General features: G+C 33.1%; 1 pseudogene; it reads left to right on the forward strand.

Moving 5' to 3' along the window:
- Positions 1–2,487: 2,487 nt before the first annotated feature.
- The window catches only part of LOC122051974, a 53,147-nt pseudogene continuing 33,302 nt past the window's right edge, over positions 2,488–22,332 (forward strand).

The raw sequence follows: 22,332 nt of genomic DNA on the forward strand, positions 1-22,332 counted from the left end.
ATAATCATTCCAATGGTTTGTCCCAATCCATCTTGGTTGTGAGCTTCTATTTATAATTTATAAGGAACTGATAATATGATCTTCTGTGTGACACCACACACCATATTATTTACAATATAAATTAAATGGACAACACATTTAACTAAATGCAGACATTTGATCAATGTGATTCTTATTTCAAAATAAATGTTTATACAAAAAACTAGGCTTTTAATATACATTCTAACAATCGTGATCTCTTTCTCCCTGATACACCAATCTCTTCATTGCACCTCCTCTCCACTTCATCCACCATTTGCTTCGATCATCCTCCTCCACCACAAGCCACCACCAAAGGGGGTAAAGGGGATTCCCTTCCTTACTTATCTCATCTTTCTCCCGACGCACACCTCTCATTTCTCATCTCACTATCATCTATTCTTCTTGGAGCTTGAGGTTTCCCATCATCGGAAAGTAGCCTGACATCTCCACTTCATCTTCTCCATCCCTCATCCCACAACAAGCTCCAACTATAGCTCCATCTTTAGCCACCGAATCTCACAGTAGCTCCTCCATCCAACACCGACAACTCCCCTTCATCTGGATCTGATCACAATCTCACGAAGGGAGGTTTCAATCTCACAAACATATTTGAATAAAAAAGGAGGAAACACTACTTCTTCCATTGCCATCTTCTTCAACTGACGACATCTTCATCACACCACCACTAGAGAGGAAAGGGAATTCCCTTCCTTGTTGAACCATCCATCTCCATTCACCTGAAGCTTTTTTCAATGTGTTGATTTGATCTACTTGGTTATTGATTAATTGTAATAGAGTTTAGTTTTATACGATTATGATTTTCCCCACTTAGCTTTGATTGTAGCAAAAGATAACTATGCTCACCCCAGGCGCCCTTCATAATCTATCCCTAGGTTATGTGATGGAAGATAAATCTTAGAGTCAATTTATAGTCGGCAGTCAAGTAGTTACGAGGTGGAAGGAGTTTTTTCTAAGAACATGCGCCCCGCACTTAGCTTTGATTGAATGATGCTTAGGTTGTGTTGATTAAATTCCTCTTTCATTTCTATTGCTTTAGTTAATGCAATTTAGAGTGTTCATTTCTGCATTGTTAGTTAGCATTTAATTGTGTGTTATGTTGCTAGTTCATTGGATCAAAGAATGTTGGCAAATTAATTGAGTTTAGAATGGGTTACATGTCTTTCCACGAGTCCATTTCATTTGGTCTTGAGCTTAGTATAGTTACCATGTGATTAGTTGTATTGCTTTTCATTATTTGTCTTAGCATTTACATCTCAAAATCAAACCCCATTTTGAACATCAAAACCCCAAAACCCTTATTCGTTAATAATTGATTCTAAGATTATCACTCGTGGGTTACATTCCTTATAAGAGATGATTCGAACAATTCCCTATACTATATTAGTATAGAAGGATTGGGTAATTTGTTTAATACTGTAGTGCGACACAAAACATGTGTTATCACCTCATGTGCGGGGTTGTCATCCGTGATCTTGTTGGTGGCCGTGTGAGGTTTCGAGGTGTCCTCCCCTGTGGGGGCATCATCGATGGTTGTGCGAGACAACCTTGCAAATGCATAACATGTTCATAGTTGTGAGCACATTGGGAGAAAAATCGAAGAACGAAGAAAACGTTACTTTGCATCTAATTTGGACAGATGAAAATATATTAAAAATGATTCGCAAACATGCTAAGTAAATAAGATAAAGAAATATAATTCATTATTTTTGACAAAGTAAATAAGAGGAAGTTTTTCATAATAAAAATATTTTCACAATTTTTATTTCTATCCTTTCAAGTAAATCGAGGCTCAGCATTCTTTCTTTCAAAATGCTAAGTATACCTAATTCAAGCAAGCAAAGAATTCAAAGAGCTTTGGAGGGAAAGATATTTACAATAATTGATTATTTATATATAATGTTGGATGCAAACCTGATGACCTACCAATGAAGATGGTAAGCCACTTAGGAATGAATCACTAAGATCTAGAACATTGCTCTGGGTTATATAGTGTAATGATAAAAATACTTTCATAATGCACTATATAATTAATTTTCTCCAACGAAAAGATAACTTTAGATTGTTAACTATAGAGCGATAAACAATTCATACTTTTGGATTTACCATAATGTTGGTAATCAATAGAAGACATCTGTGGAACTGAAAACTTCCCGATCACGAATTATGACACCTTCCTTTTGTTTTTATTTAGATTGGAAGACTTATATCATTATTTATTTATTTTAAAATTTAATTTTCTGTTCTTAAATTTTTGAAAATAGTTTATAGATAAATATTAGGTTGTATGGCAGTTCCAATGTCTGTTTTTTTGGTATCCAGATTTCGGTCGAGTGCGTTGGCAATTAGGCCGTATGACTTACAGCTACCCGCGGCGCACCGGATCCCACACTATGCGGTCCTCTTCTGTGTGTCTTGGGGAAGAAGAAAGTTCCAAGAAAGTTATATATATACTTATGTTACTCCACCTTGCTCTCCTCATCCCTAAACACAAATCCGAGCTTCGGTGAGAGCGACAGGGAGCAGAACACAGGCGATGCATCTCTACAACGCATGGCTTCCTCCGGCGGTGGCGGCCGAGACGAGGCGGGAGACGGAGTCCTTCGCGGCCGTTGTGAGATCGGTGAAGGAAACGTGGCGACAGGACGACCCCGACTCCGTTTTTGCTACCCTTAAGTGGATCGCCGTAATCGAAGTGTTAGTACTTTCCTCGTTCTTCGTTTCCAATTCCTGAGTCCTTTGCTTGGTTTGATCGGTGCTGTTGTTCAGTTCATTTTGTATTTGGTGTTGGAGCTCTAATATTCACTTTTATGAACGTTTAAGTTTCGCGAACTCGCTATGTTATGGTTGAATACGCCTATTTTTTTTAAAATTTTTTTGCTAGTTTAGCTTCATCCTTTCTGGTTAATTATTTTCGATCCTTTCCCCCCTTCGTAGAACTTGACTGAATTTTACTTGTTGCTAATTCTGAAAATTTTAGTTTGATAAAGATTGTCGTTTGATAAAGATTGTCTATATTGTTAATTTTTAAATTACTTTTGATGCGAACCGGAGTGGATTTCGATGACTGTTTCATTTATCTTGATGAGTTAGATTACTTTATCTAATCTTGTTAATTTCAGTGCTTTGAAGTCGCTATTTTGATTGACTTTTAGCTATAACCTATCCTGACAGTTTCGTTAAAGCAAAGAGTGAAGTTTCTCCAGAAGACGTGAGGGAGCTCCTGGTGTTTGGTTTGGATTTGTTTCATTCATCCCAGAACAAACTACATGTCCAGGTGATGATGCGGATGATAATATTGAAATTTATGATTTTGAAAGGAAATGCGATTCAGTATGTTCTTGTTTAATTGGTGGCAGCAAGTGTTTCATGATTTTAGTATTGCGTTTCTCGCAATTAGGTTAGATGGGGAAATGTCTTGGTCAAGCTTTTAAAGAAGCATGGAAAGAAGCTAGAATTAAGCATTGATTGGAGACCCTTCTACGACTGTTTGACAATCACACATTTTAAGAGGTGATATAGTTTTTATAATTGATAATGTTGGGTTTTCACACTCTGTATCTCTATATTTGTGTTTGTATATATTTCTCTCTTGTGTTAATTGTTGGAGATCAGATGACCGAACTGAGAAAACTCGAGGGAGGTGAATATCAAACATCCTGGTCATTAATAAGACTTCACAACACTCACTTATGAATTAGCTCTTAGTTCAAATAAAATACAGTGGAAATAAACTAAAAACAATCAAACCATCAATACCGAGATTTAATGTAGTTTGCTAGCCTCAGCTCCTACTCCATGATCCGTTGACGTTTCAGGTGGATCATCCTCAAACAACCACTAATCCTTTCTCCAAAGACTAAAAGAAAATTACAATGCTTGTAAGTATGTTGGGAATGTTAACCTTCAAAGTTGTTCCATCTCCTCTTATAGCTTCTGATTTGGTTATTTGCCATTGTTTATTGACGCCTAACAACAACCACCTAGCCTTTATTCATATAGTGAGGTTGACTATATGGATCCTTCTATGTTATTAGGCTCGATCCGCTACTATATCATCTATATTTAAATGTATTTTATTCTATTTTATCTTGCTAACTAAATCTTTTTTGGTTTCCCTCTTCCTCTATTAATTGAGATATTTATTGGATGTATCAAGATAACATGTATTGGATGGATGTGGCTAATGTGTCATCTATGATGATTGTAAAAAAAATATAGACTTCGGGTTGAACCTTAATGATAATCATATCTTTATAAAAAATGCTTAAGTTAATCTATATAGAGTCTTCACTCTTGTCGTTATATCTTTATATATATCCTTAATTATTTCAATATTCGCTACGCTAACACCTTTCTTTTCTAGAATTCTTTTTATAATTTTTCTTGGAATTTTGTCATAAGTTCTTTCTAAATCAATAAATACCATGTGTAATTCTCATTTTTTTTTCTCTTAATCAGTTATCGAGAAGATGTATACCTTTTATTATATATGAATCCAAATTAATTTTCGGTCACCTTGTCTCATTCCTCAATCTTATTTTTATCACTCTTTTCCATAGTTTTATTGTATGACTCATTAGCTTAATGCCCTATAATTCGCATAATTTTGTACATCTTTTTTGTTTTGTATAGGGAACTAGAGTGCTTATTTTCCATTGATTATACATTTTCTTCATTTTCAATATCAAATTCAATACCTTCTTCCCTAGGCACTTTCATACCTTTATTGAAATATCATTTAGTCAACTACTTTTCTATTTTACATCCTATTTAATGTTTGTTCTACTTTTGAAATTTGATTTTTTTGATTAAAAATTAAAATTTTCTACTCCTTTGACCTATTTAAGTTTCCTAAACTAAGTTAGTCATCTAGACCTTTATTAAAATGTTGAAGAAAATAGTTCTTTCATCATTCCTTTATTTCCTCATTGTTCACTAATGCATCTTATTTGGGTAAAATCCCTTGTTTTCCACTCTTGTTTACCTATTTTATAGATATCCTTTCACTTTCTTTTGTATTAAACTGTCGAAAGCTTCATTTTTGGTATCCCTCACTACTTTCTTGACATCTTTTTGAGCTCATATATATATATATTTTTTAAGTTCTTACAAACATTACAGAAAACCATTTTTTGTGTTTTCTACTTTTTTTTAAAAATATTTTCTCATTCCATCATCAATATTCTTGATTTGGTGATGTTTGTCCTATTAATTCATCGAGTATACTCTTAGCCATGATTTTCAAATTTTCTTATCCCATTCGTGTTAGAGTTGTCATGCATTTTCTTAGTACTTGTGTACCTATCTTCTCCTTAAAGATACTTTATTTCTCATTCTTTAACTTTCACCACTTGATTCTAAGAGTTATGCATTCTTTCCTTCTATTGATAGCTTGAGTCATATATCTAACACCATTAACTTATGTTGGGTTTTTAAAGTTTCTCTAGTGCTTTATAGATTTTTCTATCCCTCTTTATGATTGCTTGAAAAAATTAAAGAAAAGTTTTTAAAATTGCAAAAAAATTAACTTCTTATTATATTATTATTTTTTAAATTGGAAAAAGAACTTAATGATCGCCGTGTGGTGCCTTCCACGAGGCCTCTATGTGGCTATAGGGCCTCGTGTCAGGAGTCCACCTGGCCACGGGGCCTTGAGTGAGGAGCCTTGGCACAGGGCCTCGCACGAGGACTCCGCTTGGCCATGGGGCCTCACGTGAGGAGTCCACCTGGCAGCAGTGCCTCGCGTGAGGTGTCCGTGAGGCCTTGCTGGTTGTGTTGATGTCATATTTTTATTTGCTCAAATTCATTGGCCATCTTATGATTAGTAACAATCTCACACTCATTTTATTTTTTCATTAAAACAAAGGGATAATGAAGAAAAGTATACTAACATAAAGAATTTTATGAAGTCATTCTTCATTGACTTCTAAATTAATAGCTTGGTTAAATGAATTTATATCAAAATTAAAGGTGATAATTACTTTATATTATACTTTTAGGTAGATGACAATTAAAGTAACTTTAGAAAATTTAATACAAAGAACTTGAGGAAGTGATCTTAGGACGTTGACCTATGGAATAGTAATTTTTTCAATCTTATTATATTTAAACACTTCTAGGGAAATTTGGCTGTATTCATGCAAAAATAATTGTTACACCATATGATTCTTTTGATTTTATTTTTTAAAAACAAAACTAGTAAACAATACTACTTATTTGTTTACACTTGATTGATAGTGCTACCTCTTCGAGGTGTGTTAAGTAGGTGTTGATCATACTACTATACAAGGTTTTAGATCTCGAGCTCTATTGAAGTTTTAGAATTTCACTGAAATGGTATAAGTCCATTTACATATCATATCGCATCATGTTGGTATGATTTTAAGATATTTTATATAAATTTACGTTAGCATTTGCATTCAGATTGAACACTAATATATTTGAATTATAATATGAATTAATAAGTTGAATATTTATATTAATATTTTAAAACTTAGTATAACTTAAAAATAATTATTTCCTTGTAATTATTGTTAATTATAAGAATAATTAATTATAATACTAACTAAAGTGAATCATAATAATTCAAATTAATTAGCATATGTTTTAATATACAACATAATAACAATTAATTATAAATTATACGTGAGTAATATATGTAAATAATTATACTTATAATTAAATAGTATTTGTCATTTAATTAAATACTATTAAATATATATATAATCAATTGATTCCAAATATTATATATGTATCAATTATAAATATATATGAATTAGTTAACCGTGTTAATTACATATATGTGTATCAATTAGTTAAATTGTATTAATCATATGTATATAAGCTATCTCTCTATATGCATCAATTATATTATGTATCTGTATTAATTTAATTTATTATATCTATACATTAGTTTTTTATTTAAATGATAACCCTTAAAAAAAGAAAAACACAACTTTTCTTTTCTTCATAACTGTAATTGTGTCTCAATCGTGTGATTCATTATTCATAATCGTTAAAATGAGACTCTAGCGAGGTGCGCTATATAGAGAAAATTCTTTTCGCGATCTAGCCTCTCACTTGTCTGCATCTAAGTCCCCAATTGCTTCAAATTCGATGTTGAGCACCTCCATTATTCATTATTATCCAGCATGGTTTAAAATTTTGACTCGTACCAAAGTTTTGATCCCCGATCGAAAGATACGATTTTGGTATCGTATTGTGCCGATGAAGTTTCAATATTTTTTTTAATTTTTAAATACGAGTGTATATTAATTTTATTAATATTTGATTATTAAATATGTTCTATATTTTGATATGTTGAATTTATATTTCAATATTTTAATGTTCTAAATGGCAATCGCTTTGGCTGCCTAGGCAGAAGGCGGGTATCAACTGCACCGCCTTTGCCTTAGGGGGTGTTTTTAGGCCGTCAAAGATAAGGGCAGGCGGGAGCAGTGGATGAGGCGGTCAAGATAGTAGGTTAGGCGGTCAAAGTCAACAAAAATAAAAAAAATCTTAGATATATTAATACACTCTCCCTTCCAAAACTTAAATAACTCTACCAACTCACCAAGTTACCCATAACCCACCTTTCGCCTATAATCGCCCCCACCACCATACTGCTGCACCGCCGCCTGCTGCCCTTAGGTTAGCTTTTATATATTTCTAATAAGTTCTTGTTCTAGTTTTTGATCTTTTATTTAATTATTGAAGATTAATGGCGGAAAATAAGAAACAATCGGAGGTGAAATTGAAGTGAAAGAATACTGATATTGTTTGCGATTATGAGGTGTTGTATTGCAAAGAAAAAAGAGATTGGATCCTATTCAAATTGTGTAAGAGGCTTATTAAGGGAGGAATTTATCAGATGAAGCATTATATTACGGGTATTGTAGGATAAGTTGAAGCATGTCCTAAAACATCCGATGAAGATGATAAAAAAGATAGTAAGAGCTTATCTTGAAAATAACAAGAATAAGAAGCGATAATGGGTAGATGAACTAAAATAAGAGAGGATAGAAGTAAATATAGGTATTATGGATGAACTAAAAGAAGAGAGGATAGAAGTAAATATAGGTATTAATGTAAGGATGATAATTGTTAAGTGGATGGAGATTCTTCTAAAAAGTAGTCAAAGCATCTCGAGCCTATTGATAAGTAGAAATTCACAATCGATCCAACAAAGGCGACAACAAAATTTAAATGATGTATTAAAGTTAAAGTTTACAAACGATGTGCATAAGTATTTTGCAAGATGGATTTATGAGGCAGAGATTTCTTTTCATGCAATTGACAATCAAAGCTTTAAACAATTTGTAAAGGCGGTTGGCCAATTCAGCTCGGGCTACAAATCTTCATATCAATATCTTCTAAGAGAGCAAGCAAGAAGTTAAAAAAAAAGAAGCTTTTTTTTTATTAAGAAGTTGAGAGGACTAAATTATCTCTAAAAAAGCATGAAGAAGAGTGGATGAAAAATGGATGTTCAATTATAACCGATATATGGACGAATCGTAAGAGGAGAAACATTATGAATTTATATGTTAATTGCAAACTAGACACTTCATTCTTTAGTTCTGTTAAAGAATCCATAGAGGCACACCCTAGGCTTACATTTTCAAGTTTGTGAAAAAATACATTAATAAAATTGATCCTTAACATGTTGTTTAAGTAGTGAGGGACAATGCAATAAGCAATATGGTGGCGGCGAAGTTAGGTTATACAACCTCAATTTTTTTTAACATCTTGTGTGACATATAATTAACCTCATGCTTGAAGCAATTGAAAAACTATCCAAGTTTAGCGGAATGCTTGAGAAAGCAAAAACCTTAATAATATTCATTTATGCACATATTAGAACTTTAGCTATTATAAGAAAATATACCAAGAAGAGGGATATTGTGAGGCCTAGGTGACTAGATTTGCTACTTCATTTTTGACCTTGGAAAGTCTCAAAGGCAAGAAAGATCAATTGAGACTTATGTTTACATCCGAGAACTGAAGCAAAATAAAATTAAGGAGTAATGTGAAGGGGAAAGTGACAGTAATAATTAGCTCTTTTTGGAATGGTATTTCTTTGGATTTGAATGTTTTCACTCTTTTAGTAAAAGTTTTATGCTTTGTTGATGGTGACAAAAAGCTTTTTTATTAGGTTCACTTATGTTGGGATGTATACTATAAGCCTAGCTTTTGTATGAACATCTATTTTTGAGATATTTTGAAATGAGAATCATTTTGGTCATATGTCTGCATTTTATATTTGTATATATGTCGATGCAGTTGTCCATTTAATTTATATTGTAGATAACATGGTGTGTGGTGTCACACATAAGATCATGGTATCGGTTCCTTATAAATTATAAATAGCAGAACCATTTGAGGTTGTTGATTTATACTGACTATATAAAAGAACTGAACCTCTATTATTATGGATATGTGTACTCTTAATCCCGATATAATAACAAACACATATACTTAGTATTTATTTCTTTAATTTATCAATGGGTGAGATTTATTCGTTAAATCAATAGACCCGATAAGTTGGGAGATAATACCGTTTATATGGTGTGTTGTTAATTATAAAGGGAAATTGTGTCCTATTTAGTTAGGTTGATGATATCCCCTTGAGGAGCTCATAAGAATTATCATATAAACCCTGCAGGTGGACTTAGTCCGACATGATAATAAAGTTGAGTAGTACTTCTCTTGGAGTCAGATGTTAATTAAATGAGTTGTTAATAACTTATTTAATTAACGGACATACGATATCTTAAACACAGGGAGATTAACACAATCATAATAAGTAGGAACCTATATTGTAATATGGGATTGGTGCGGTAGTTTAATAATGACCCTTTAGTGGTATGAGTTATTATTGATGAACTTGAGTTGAGTGTTCGGGTTGAACATAGGAAGCTCAAGTCCATCAGGAGGTCAAAACCAATTCCTCCTCTCGGTCCCTGTTGTAGCCTCTATATATATAAAGTCTCACATCCACCCAAACCCTGCTTCTTACCCAAGCAAGGGTTCGGCCAAGCCTTTCTTGTTGCCCAAGCATAGGGCCGACCAAGTCTTGCTTGGTGCCCAAGATAACGGCCGGCCAAGCCTTGCTTGGTGCCCAAGCAAGGGGCCGACCATAATAGGAATAAAAGGGAGATTTTATTTAAAACAGAATTTTATTAAAATTTTTCCTTTTATAGCTATTTACAATGGTTTAAAAGAGAGATTTTAATTTTGTTAAAATCTTTCTTTTTTTTGTAACCATCCACAATAGGAATAAAAGAGAAATTTTATTTAAAACAGAATTTTGTTAAAATATTTCCTTTTTAGCCGCCAGCAAAGATTATAAAAGAAGAGAGGGTGGTGCCTAAAATCTAACCTAAGAATCCTCTTCTATTCTCTTGTGGTCGGCACCCCTCTTCTCTTATTTTCCCCTTGCTTCTTTCTCTAGGGCCGGCGACATCTTTCCTTTCCTCTTCATTAGGACTGACACCCCTTTAGAGAAGAGTTTACTTTGTGGCTGGTTGCTTGGAGGAGAAGAAGAAGAGGAGGCATCCTATTCTAGCATCTCTTGATGGACGAAAGTTTGGAAACAAGGAGTCGGGTGGTTTTGTCTTGTAGACCGTCATCCACACGATGCCCAAGAGGAGGAGAGGAATACAGCAGAAGATCAAGAGGTCTTAGCATACGAGGAAAGATACAACTAATTCTTATTTCGCAGCGCAATTAGTTTGTTTTTTTCGTATGGATCCTGAACACTAACACAAGAGACCAGCGATCTTGTGCTTCGATCAAGGTGCGCTTTGATCAATCAAGAACTTGCTTGATTGATTAAACACATGTCTGATCGAGCATGTGGGTTGCTAGGAAAGGTTCTGTGCTCGTACAAATTTTTGTACAGGGGATTTACACAGAACGGAACTCCCAGCGCCAACAACTTAAACAAGCCAAGCAAGAGAATAGAAAGACTTTCAAAAAAAAAAAGAAAATGTCACTCCTATTTTGAAGATCATTGATGAGAAGTTTTAAGAGTAGACTTGATAGTCCTTTCCATTATGCCATTTGTTGAATTTGGTTTTTTTTACTTCAAAGATCCAAGCATACAAAATGACACCAATGTTTTGAATGAGTTTTTGAATTATGTTGAGAGAATTTTTTCCACCGATGAGAACATGCAATCCACCATTTTTAATGATGAATTGTCGAAGAATAAGAGTAAATTTGGAAATTTTGGAAAAAATGATGGTTGAGGCATACCATGACTTTGATCCGAGTACATCTTTTTCATTTATTTTTATTCACTAACATACATGTCTCTTTTACCTATTTTTGGTTTATTATTTTTTTGCCTCTTTACATTTTAAAGTTGGACGGTGGTCTAATTATGGTGGTGACACTCCAAACTTACATGGCAAGTAGTTTATCAGGGTATGAAAAAAATTGGAGTAAATTTGAAAGGACAAGTAGTAATTCATAAATTATGTTATCTATCTTTTATTTTTGTTAGTTTTTAATAATTTTTTAATTGTTATATACATACTAAGAAGAGGAATATGCTCGACACATCAAGATTGAATAATCTTGTATATGTCAAATTCAATGTCAATCATATGAAGAAGAAGAGTAAAAGAGAAATGGATAGAGATTTGCTTCAATTCTCTCAAGCTAGTGAAGCTCAATGTTGGTTTGTTGATAGTGGTGATCAAGATAAGGTTGAGCCGAGTTCGGAACTCACTTGGAGAATGGTGGCGGAGGTCTCGGGAGCGAATGAAGAGCTACAACCAAGGAGTGCAAGGAACATCCCCATTAGAGAATTTGATGAGGATTTTAGATACATCGAAGGAGGATAATGAAGATATTGATTTTGAGTCGGATGATGAGAGAATTATGGATGTGTAGTTGATGATACATGTGTAGATGATTTAGAAGATTAATTATGTTTAGTTTAGTCCATATTGGCTTATTTCCATATTGGATTAAAATTTTGAATTTTAAATTTAGGCTTTTGGTAAAAGTAATAATATTAGTTTTTTAATATTAATATTGTGAAGAGGAAGATGGTATGAGCATGTACTTAGATGACCAATAAATGTTCTAGTTAGGCGATATGAAACTATGACAAACACACATATTAAACGAGGAAAAGGAAGATAAAAAAAGACTTGGTTAGTAACAATAAAACAAGATAAATTTTATTTAAATATAGATAATAATATAATTAGAGATAGAGCTTAATAACGTAAAAGGATCTATATATCAGACCCCACCTAGTTGGATAAGGCTCGGTTGTTGTTGTGTATTGAGAAGAATCTTTATTAATAATCTTGTTAGTTGTATTTATATATTTATTTGTATGTTATATAAATTGTATTGTATGAATCTTAATTATGTATAAATAGGAAATAAGTGGTGATTGACATGCCATCACCTACCATGATTTACACTGATTTTCTCACCATGTCTATTTAAGTTTTATAAAATTTATTTTAAAAAATAAGTAATTCTCGAAATTAAAAATTAAACTTAAAATACAAAATTATGTGAAAGACTTAAAGATAATTATAAAATTATTTGATGGTTTTAAATTATTTCTTGAATACATTTTTAAATTTTTAAAAATGATTTGAAATGTTCAAAAATAAAATTTAAAAAGTTATACTATTTTTATTATATTCAATTTTCAATATATATTAAAAATTTTAAATTATTTTATAAACTATATAATTTAAAATTATTTTCAATTTTAAAATGCCTAATATTTTATAACTATTATTAATAATAATTATAACTATTTTTAATAATTTATTTATAATTTGAAAAGGAAAAATTGTGGCTGCCGCGACCTTGCTGAGGTCGCCATGGGTCACGACACCCTTTGCAACCTTGGAGGAGGGTAGCCGCAGCATTGAGACCCGGTGGAAGGCCGTCGTCACGACACCTTAACCTCAGTGGAGGGCCATTGCGGGGCAGTGACACCCTCTGCGATACTCGTTGAGGGCCATCGTGGAGTCGCAACAACCTTCGTGCTCTCGCGGAGGGCAGTCACAGTGTTGTGGCACCTTTTGTGACCTTGTGGTCTTGGTACCGGTGCCGATCCTGAAATAGTAAATAAGGTTCATGTTTGGCAGTATGGCTCAACATTTTTAACATTGTTGCCCGATTCTCCTTTTCTATAAGGTTTGCTGCCTCCTCTCTCCGCCTGGTGGATGACATAACAAATTTTTGTTGTTTTGCCTTGTTTTATATTTCGATGAAGGAATGGAATGAGAAATTTTGGTCGTGCCATCTAACATGGCTCAAAATTCAAACTATGATACTATATCTCATGTTGCTTTAGAAGATGAGTTTTCTTCTTCGATAACAAAGGTTGATTGGTTTAAACCTTTAAGGGTTTCCTAATGAACAATATTCCTTTGTTAAAAAAGCTTGTTCATGCGATCTTGACATATTATGATAACGAAATCACAATTAATCAAAATAGGAGCTCTTTAGATAACCAAAAATAGAAGAGACAGGTAAGGAACTCCAACTATTTTAGAGATATCGTCTTATGGAGTGGTGTATGTTGATAATATAACATATGCATTCCTAAAAGGACTGAATTATAAGTCCATTGAAGAGTTCGCTAAGGAAAATGAAGCTAAGGCTTAGTATGATTTCACTTACTATGGCAAATTAACCACTAACAATGACAACCCAATCTAATTAATTAGAGATTCTAAGATGTTAGTTTAGTGTGGTACCAAAATCTTCTCCTTTTTTTTTTCTTTTCTTTTTCTTTTGGTTTGGCCGACCCCTTGCTTGGGCACTAAGCAAGGCTTGGTCGGCCCCTTTCTTGGGTAGAAAGCAAGGCTTGGCCGACCCCTTGCTTGGGCACCAAGCAAGGATGTGTCCGACCCCTTTCTTGGGTAGGAAGCAAAATCAAAACGGGTGAATGCGAGGCTTTATAGAGGCTACAACAGGGACCGAGAGGAGGAATTAGTTTTGACCTCCTGATGGACTTGAGCTTCCTGTGTTCGACCCGAACACCCAACTCAAGTTCATCAATAATAACTCATACCACTAAAGAGTTATTATTGAACTACCGCACCAATCCCATATTACAATATGAGCTTCTTATCATGAGTGCGTTAATCTCCTTGTGTTTAAGATATCGTATGCCCGTTAATTAAATGAGTTACTGACAACTCAATTAACATCTAACTCCAAGAGTAGTACTACTCAACCTTATTATCATGTCGGACTAAGTCCACCTACCGGGTTTACATGATAATCCTTATGAGCTCCTCAAGGGGACATCATCAACCTAGATTACTAGGACACAGTTTCCTTTTATAATCAACAACATACCATATAAATAATATTATTTCCCAACTTATCGGGCCTATTGATTTAACTGAATAAATCTCACCCTTTGATAAATTAAAGAATAAATACTAAGTACATGTGCTTGTTATTATATCGCGATTAAGAGTACGCACATCCATAATAACAAAGGTTTTGCTCTTTTATGTAGTCAGTATAAAAGGAACAACCTCAAATGGTCCTGCTCTATACACACATAGTGTACTAGTATAATTTTATAGTCAAGATAAATTAGTACCAAATTATACTACAATCATTCCAATGGTTTGTCCCTATCCATCTCGGCCGTGAGCTACTATTTATAATTTATAAGAACTGATAACATGATCTTTTGTGTGGCACCACATACCATGTTATCTACAATATAAATTAAATAGACAACTGCATTTAACTAAATGCAGACATTTGACTAATATCATTCTCATTTCAAAATAAATGTTCATACAAAAAGCTAGACATTTAGTATTCATCCTAACAATTTTATGGTCACATAAAACACCCGATGTTTTTTTTCCATTTTAACCATCCTACTTGTGTTCTATATAAAACATCTCTCCATCATTTTACAAAAATAAAACTAAATATCTAGAGCTCTCAATTGTGGACAACTCATCATCTCCTATCTTAATAATTGTCTCATTATGTCTAATATTACTAAACTTAAATTTCATATATTCTGTCTTTATTCTACTAAGTCTAAAATCTTTTCCTTCTAGTGTTTTCTGCTAAGATTCTAGTTAGCATTTAGTTCTTCACGCGTTTCATCTACTAAAATAATATCATCTGTTAATAGCATGCATCATGGTAATGTGTCTTGTATGTCTGCAGTGAGTTCGCCATAATTAGTGTAAGAAGATAGGGATTTAGAGTTGATCCTTGATGTAACCCTATTTTTATTAGAAATACTTAAGTTACTCCGCTTGAAGTTTTTACTTTAGTCGTTACATTCTCATACATATCCTTAATTTGTTCAATATATGTTACGTTAATACCTCTCTTTTCTAGAATTCTCCATATGTAGATCTTTTTCTAAGTTAATGAATACCATATGTAGATCTTGTTTTTTGCTCCCAATATTTTTCAATTAATTGTCTAAGATGTATAACTTCTATTGTCGACCTTTCAGACATGAACTCAAATTAATTTTCGGTCACCGTGGGTTCCTTCTTTAATCTTTTTTCTATTATTTTTTCTAAAGTTTCACGGTATAACTCATTAGTTTAATACCCTAGTTTGCACAATTTTGTATGTCTCCCTTGTTCTTATATAAAGGAACTAGAGTACCTATTCTCTATTAATCAAATATTTTTTTCGTTTTCAATATCATGTTAAATAATTTTGTAAGCCATTTAATATCTTGTTTTCCTAGGCACTTCCATACCTCTATCGGAATATCATCTGGTCCAACGATTTTTCCATTGTACATCTCATTTAAAGTTTGTTCTATTTCTGAAGTTTGAATTTTATGATAAAAATTTAAATTTCTATGTTCATTTGACCTAATTAAATTACCTAAGTTGAGTTGATCATCTAAACTTTCATTAAAAAGTTGATGAAAATATCCCTTCCACCACTCTTTTATTTTTCCATTATTTACTAGTACCTTATTACATTCATTTTTAATACATTTTATTTGGATATGATCTCTTGTCTTCCTTTCTCTCACTTTAGCTATTTTATAAATGACCTTTTCCTTGTATCCAATTTTTGATATAATCGTACAAAAGATTCATTCTTTGCTTCATTCACTACTCTCTTAGCGTTTTTCTTTGCTATTGTCTATTTTTTAAAGTTTTCCTCATTCTTACAAATATATAATTTTTTATAAGCTATTCGTTTTTCCTTCACTCTCATTCCACCACTAAGATTCCTTACTTAGTGGTACATGTCCCTTTGACTCACCGAGTACACTCTTAGCTACTATTTTCAACTTTGATACTATCTTATTTCATGTCGTATTAGAATCACCGTATTTTTCACCTAATGCAGGTACTCCTATTTTCTCCTTAAATATATTTTACTTCTTATCCTTTATCTTTCATCACTTAATTCTTAGAGTCATATATATTTTCTTTCTATTGATACTATGCTTGAGATGTATATCCAACATTAATAACCTATGTTTGGTAGTTAAGCTTTCTTCAGGGATGACCTTGTAATCTTTACAAATCTATCTATTCTTCTTCCTAATTATAAGAAAGTCATCTTGCGATTTATTATAAGATAGTCGAGTTTGTTCCTTATATGTGACACAAAGGAACTTTTTTGCAAAATAATTCAGTCTTTTAATGTATGTTGTAACTTTTTTATTGTAATGGTTTTGGTCGAGGTAGTTTTTTTTTTTTTCATGGATAGAATTTCTTTTAATTGAAATGAAGTTTTGGTGCAATGGTAAAGTTGTTGCCGTGTGATCTTGTGATCACAAGTTCAAGTCACGGTAAAACTGCATACAATAGATCCAATTGGTTCGACTTTTCTCCGAGACCTCATATTGGCTGGAGTTTCGTGTACCGAGCTTCACATTTAGAGATTTTTTTTTAATTGGTTTATGTATTGTAGCAACCCTGTTTTGCAGTTGTCTGACTTTGTAAAATAGGATTTTGTGGTTTATTTCATTATTTTTTGTTAATGGAAAAATCTTTACTTTTATGTAAAATCTTTGTTTTTTCCCCTTCTTCTTGAGGTTCCATGGGACTTAAAATCTCAAGCATCTTGAGAGCCCCTATGTAATACTTGTTGGTTGTGAGATCTTGGGTGAGTTTGCTGCATCTTATCCACTGATAGGAGATAACATCTCTTTTTGAAGAGTTGTCTTGTCAACACTTCAACCAAATAATGAATTCTTGACTCCTCCATTATTGTATGTCAGTGTTTTATCTTTCTGGCTGCATTTGCAATGCTCTATTTTCTGTTCATTAGTTCTTTTTAAACTTATTTTAAATTCTTTAGTTAAAACCAACTGTTCCGTCTATACCTCCACTGTTTCTTACATTCACTTGGTTGGGTTGAGCAGAAATACTGGTCCTGAAGGATGGAGATTAAGGCAACGCCATTTTGAGATGGTGACATCTCTTGTTCGATCCTGTAGGAAGTTCTTTCCTGTAGGTGCTGCAGCTGAGATTTGGTCAGAATTTAAGTAAGTATTACCTTTTTTGAGATGAGCTTAACTTCATACATAACCTATGAGTTATGAAATTGAGAAAGTCATTGATGCTTTTGAGCTGTGAAATAAATTTGCATTCTTAGAACACGTTTGATTAAACTCATAGATACAAAAGGGAAACACCAATACTTGCTTGACTTATTTAAAGAGTTGAGACAAGTTGTCATATTTGGGAACCAATTCTTGTTCAAACCGACACTTGATGTAAAATTCTTTTCTAATCTGGACCAAGCCTTGATTGGAACTTCCTTTCTTTTGATGGTAACTCATTCTTCATAAAAAAATACTAACTTTGACAATTGTTTATTTCACTCTAGTTTCACAAGCAGAAGTCTATATGCTTTCTAATTCATCCTGTAAGACATTCTAAACAGCTGTGCTCTGTCTACTCCTTCAAGAATAAAGACTGATCTGTGATCCCACCAACATATGTTATTGAAAGTTACTTAGGTCACTCTTTCTATCATTTTGGATAGTGCAATTCCCTCTTATATTTTCTTTTACTCTTTTGATTTTTAATTACTTATTAGGTCTAATTTTGAATGTTGTGCTACCAATTCAATCAGAAGATGTTTTAAATTAATTGGATAAATTTGACCAGAGAAGAAATAGTAAGGATTGTTTTCTGAGAGTAACTAGAGTTGATATTGTAGGTTAATATTTTTCTGCTTTTTGTTGTCGTTTTATGCTTGATTTTCATCTTCAATATCAAATATAAACTTTGTAGTTGAGCAATTTACTCAACTAGAAATGTATTCCTTGTGGATTTTATATTGGGGTTGTGAATTTAGCGTATTTATACTTCTTTCTAGTTGTATGCTTTTCAACTGCCATTTTTTCTTGCTTTTTTTTTGAAATTGAGTATTCATATTCTAGATAACTATTTGTAGGGTGTCAATGGAAAACCCATGGCATAACTCGGCATTTGAAGGTTCAGGATTTGTGCAACTATTCCTTCCTGTTAACTTGGAGAATCAGAATTACTATACAAGGTATAATGCTTAATTTTTATTACTAAACCAATAATGTTGTCTTGCAATATTTTCAGATTTTTCCCCCTGTTGCAGCTGTTGGATTAAGGAGTGCCTTGATCTTTGGGAGACATTACCAAACTGTCAGTTTTGGGATATTCAGTGGACTTCTATTCTTGCACGTTGCATAAAGACTTGCAAAGCCATTGACTGGGAACAATTTTTACCTACACTTTTTTCACGATTCTTGAACATGTTTGAGGTGCGAAATAACTAATCAGTTTGTGACATAGATGATAGGTTTCTGAATGAAACAGAATGTTTCCTGTGAAGCTGATCAATGTTTTTTCTTTCTTCCTTTAAACTTATCAATGCTCTTCTTTCTTCCTTTTCATGCTTGCCTCATATTTTGTCTAAAATAAAGCTATGGGACATCATAAAAAGACAGCAACACAGTAGTCAAATCATTTAGCTTCGTAGTTTTTTTGTTTGCCATGTGTATCTGGATTGAACATCGCTGAACATGTTGAGGACAACTCATTATGAGGGTGCTGTGAGTGAAGCAAATTGAATATTTGCCCTTTATTTGACTTTTAGCCAACCCCACCTAATGGGAAGGCTTGGTTGTTTTTGTTGTTGTTCTTTATTTGACTTTCTTTTACATTATCAGACAATGCAGCTGGTTTATTACTAGAAAAGATCAAGTAAAACAAAATTATTACTTGTGAGCTATGAAAACATTCAAAGATGTCGAATACATTTTATTGTTTGATGAGCTAAATCATTTAGAGTGGAAGGTATAAGGTGCAGAGGGAAGTCAAAGAAAAATCTAATTCAATAAAATAAAATTGATTTAATTAATTTAAACATTATTAGAGAAATAACTTCATGTGAAGTTCAATAAAGAATAAGATATATGTAGCCAATCTCAAATTATTAAGACAAACATGTCATGATAACGATGATACGGTAATGATGGTGTGTTTGTTATATATGGAATATGGAATATATGCTCCTTTATTACGTATTTTTCTTAAACATCATCTATTGCAGCTGTTAGTTGAGAATGGCTCTTATTTATTGCATTAAATTTAAGGATAATTCCTTGTGCGTATTACTTGATTTTTTTCCAGTTATTCCTGTTTTCATATTGTAGAGTAACAGATGCAAACTTTGCTTCATACTCTTTCCTATATCTAATATTTCTGTGCTTAAGGTTCCTGTATCGAGTGGTAGTGGTTCATATCCCTTTCCTCTGGAAGTCCCCAGAAATATGAAGTTCTTGTTTTCTAGCAAAAGTGGCGTACTTGCTAAGGCTATTGGGAAGTCCATTGTAAGCATTTTAGAATCATTTTCTACTTTAATCCGTATGTAGTTCACACTATCTTGTTGATGCATATATTATCACTGCAGGTATATCTCCTGAGGCCAGGTAGCCCAGCACAAGAGCACTTTGAGTGCTTAGCAAATCTTCTAGAACAGTATTGTCTATGTTATCCTAATTCTATTCTGTGTTTTATTTTTCTGAATTTTCTGTTTTATCATTTTGCTGCTGGTTAATTCTTTGATTTCCTAGATATTATCATCCTTCAAATGGAGGTCGATGGACTTACTCCTTGGAACAATTTCTTCGATACTTAGTAATTAACTTCCAGAAGCGTCTCCAACATGAGCAACGGTATGATATTCATATAGATGAAGAAAATTATATCAGACTGCCTTCTAGAAACAGTTAGCTCTAATCAAAACTGTTTTTGCTCAGTAACTCAGGCCAAAGTAAATCCCCTGACTTCTGCTTGGGAAAGTTGGAAAGGGCTTTGTTTGTTAAAGTGATACTAAAACTAATAGATCGTGGTCAGTATAGCAAGAATGAATCCCTCCTTGGTTCTTCCATTTGTTGCATCTAGGTTTCAGATGGCCTTGGAAAGTGTGAGTAACTGTTATTATACTGCACTTTAAAAAATTGGATTACCTAACTGAGCATAGAAGTATGCCCTCGGACATTACTAGCATTGAAAAACATTCTTTCCTTTTGCTCTTCTCTGAAATTTACTTCTTCATGTTACAGCATGAGCGGAGTGAGATAATCTATCTACCTCAGTTGGTGAATCTCACAGTTTGGTGCTTCATTAAATGCCTTGCTATGAAAGAAGAATTATGGAGGAGCAAATTTTTATTCCTCATTAAATAGATTATCCAAAATTAAGGAAAGGTTCCTCATATAAGGGATCTAATAATCCCATATTCTGAGACTTGGTGCAACATAAACTAAATTATCTAGAACAATAAAATAAAATCAATAACATTTTAAAATTTAAACCATGATCTGGTTTATTCGATTGGATCGGTGTACTTCAATTAGTTTATATTTATTTACATCATCCTTCTTTACCTTGGTGAACCTGACTCCTAAACAAGCTGCCATCTCCACTTTGGTTGTTTTATCCAATAAGAAACAATTGCATCTTCATCTTCATTTAGGTTGTTTTATCCTATGAGTGTGGAACAATTGCATCTTCATCTTCACTTTAACTTTTAAGGACAGTTTCTTTGTGTGTGTCTTTTGCCTTTATTTTTTCTCTAGAATTCCTCTTTGTGAAGAGCCGATGTACATTCTCAATGACATTTTTATTTAGGTTGAGATGTGACAAGAAAAAAATAGTATTTTGACAAACTTTAGACTCATAACTAATTACAAAGTTAATTTGCTACAGTAAATGTTTTTTCTTTCTATTGCCCTTTCACCGTAGCAAGGTTGGGTCTTGATCGAGATTGACTTCAAGGGAGTTGAAGTGAGTGATCACTTTGTAGAGGATGCTAGCAATTGCATTAGGAGGAGGCTTTAGTGAACGCCATTTAATGAGACAAACAAACTTGTGTTGTGGCTAGGCGTGATGAATGTGGTGGTGGCGGCTTGGAGGCACTTGTTGAGACTTGGTGCCAAAGCTCAAGGTAGTGGAGGTGCAAGTGAGGGTGTTGGGGTAATTGTTGATATGAGAAGTGATATTATGTTCGGGTGGTGACGCGGGATATGTGTCTTCTACTATAGGATGCCAACGAACATTTAGTGGGTTATATTGTGTCTATCACCTGCCATTTGGTTTTCTGGTTCGTGGTCGTTGACACAAGGGAAGAGTTGCAAACTGTGGCTAGAATCTAATGACTGGGGAGGGATATCGATGGCTACTGTTAGATGACAAACAACAAAAAGGAGAGGATAAAGGAAATATAAATAGAACAATAAATGTGAGTAAACAAGCAAGCAACACTATAATTGAACTCAAACTTAGAATTTGTCTACATTCGCTTGACATAAAAGATAACTATCTCATACAAAGAAATATATGAATTCATGCAGTAAATGAAAATTCACAAAGAGAATTTTTCTTAAAATATTCATCCTAAAAAATTGATTTATATTGGGTTTAAGATCAGAGACTCTGACCTAAACAACATGGAAAATAAACTAACTACAATTAAGGAAAAAGATAATGATATATCTAAAAGGACTCAATCAAACTTGGAAATAGATCAACTTGCAAAAATAGAAATTGACCCAATTAAATGAAACTTCTACAGGAATTTCCTTCAACACTAAATAGGTAATTACCTACTTGGAAACCACCTTTAAAGACTTTATCCTCCCAAAGAAAAGATCTTACCAAATATATATATTTTTTAAATCTAAAATTTCCACAAATTTAATTGCCTAGCTTGTATTATGTAGCTTTTAGACACAGCTGGGAGGTGGATGGGCTCATATACAGTTGAAAGACAATCAGGGACTTTTAT

The sequence above is a fragment of the Zingiber officinale genome, chromosome 3A, assembly GCF_018446385.1.
Source record: "Zingiber officinale cultivar Zhangliang chromosome 3A, Zo_v1.1, whole genome shotgun sequence".
NCBI lineage: Eukaryota > Viridiplantae > Streptophyta > Magnoliopsida > Zingiberales > Zingiberaceae > Zingiber > Zingiber officinale.